At 47.7% G+C, this 1,716-nt stretch overlaps 1 non-coding gene across 1 annotated transcript; it reads right to left on the bottom strand.

Moving 5' to 3' along the window:
• Positions 1-1,408: 1,408 nt before the first annotated feature.
• On the bottom strand, positions 1,409-1,477 carry Trnae-cuc. The gene has a single exon. It is a non-coding gene; the product is annotated as a tRNA-Glu (tRNA).
• Positions 1,478-1,716: the final 239 nt, after the last annotated feature.

Below are 1,716 nucleotides of genomic sequence, written 5' to 3' on the forward strand. Positions count from 1 at the left end.
GTCGCGCTCCATCTCCTGCCTCTGTTCCGTTTCGAGATGTCTTTCCTCTAATTCGTGAGGCAGTTGCAGCAATTTGGCAGAGGAGATGGCTAACGGGGGTCGCAACCTCGAAAATGGGAGAGATCACTACTTCCTCTATCCCTCACTGGACATACACCCATGTTCGGGATCGACGTTTACAGACTTTATTGGCGCGACTGCGTATAGGTCACACGTACCTTACACAAAGGTACCTGTTGACCAGGGACCCTCAACCTTACTGTGATGACTGCCTGGTGCCGCTTACCGTGCGGCACCTATTGGTAGAGTGCCCTAGTTTGATAGAGTTACGACTCCGCTACCTCTACCGCTGTCGCGGTAGAGATAGCGGTGTCTATTATATCTCAAAGGTCCTTGGACCAGAGTGCCTGGCCCAAGGCCATGACGTTTTTAGATTTTTGGGAGAAGCTGGCCTTCTCCCAAAGCTGTGAATTTTATTTCATTTTATTATATGTATTTTAATGTTTTATGTATTTTATTGTAGTTTTTTGTTTTTACTTACCATTAATTTTATCGTTTTTACTTGCTTTTAGTTATTTTACGATTTGTTTTAAACCCTTTTTGTTTTAATTAAATAGTTTGATGCGGCGCCATATGACCTCCGCTGTTGCGGCGCCTAACACCAAATCCTCCTCCTCCTGTGTGTGTGTGTGTGTGTGTGTGTGTGTGTGTGTGTGTGTGTGTTTGTGTGTGTTTCATGTGTGTGTTTGGAACGTTTCACTAATCTGTGTACTGTATATGTATGTATGGATGTGTGTATGAGTGTAATTCACTGTTTGATCTGTTGCAGTCTCTGACGAGACAGCCAGACGTTACCCTACGGAACGAGCTCAGAGCTCATTGTTTCCGATCTTCGGATAGGCCTAAGACCAGGCACACACCACACACCGGGACAACAAGGTCACAACTCCTTGATTTACATCCCGTACCTACTCACTGCTAGGTGAACAGGGGCTACACGTGAAAGGAAACACACCCAAATATCTCCACCCGGCTTGTGAGGCCAGCGCTTTAACCACTGAGCTACAGGGTGTGTGTGTGTGTGTGTGTGTGTGAGTGTGTGTGTGCTTGTGTTTGGAACCTTACATGAATCTGTGTATGTGTATGTATACGTGTGTGTGTGTATGTGTGTGTGTGTGTGTGTGTGTGTGTGTGTAGTTTTCACCACCACGGTTGCCTGCTGGTCACCCAGCCAGTCTTCCCCATTACGGAGCGAGCTCAGAGCTTATAGACCGATCTTCGGGTAGGACTGAGACCACAACACACTCCACACCGGGAAAGCGAGGCCACAACCCTTCGAGTTACATCCCGTACCTATTTATTGCTAGGTGAACAGGGGCTACACATTAAGAGGCTTGCCCATTTGCCTTGCCGCCTCCGGGATTCGAACCCGGACCCTCTCGAGTGAGAGTCGAGCGTGCTAACCACTACGCTACTCAGTGTGTAGTGTGTGTGTGTGTGTGTGTGTACTTGTATTTGGAACCTTCATGAATCTGTGTATGTATATGTATGCGTGTGTGTGTGTGTGTGTGTGTGTGTGTGTGTGTGTGTGTGTGTGTGTGTGTGTGTGTGTGTGTGTGTGTGTGTGTATAATTCACCTCGGTCGCCTCCTGGTCACCCAGCCAATCTTCCCCATTACGGAGCGAGTTCAGATCTTATAGACCGATCTTCGGGTAG

Source organism: Portunus trituberculatus, chromosome 42 (genome assembly GCF_017591435.1).
Source record: "Portunus trituberculatus isolate SZX2019 chromosome 42, ASM1759143v1, whole genome shotgun sequence".
Taxonomy (NCBI): domain Eukaryota; kingdom Metazoa; phylum Arthropoda; class Malacostraca; order Decapoda; family Portunidae; genus Portunus; species Portunus trituberculatus.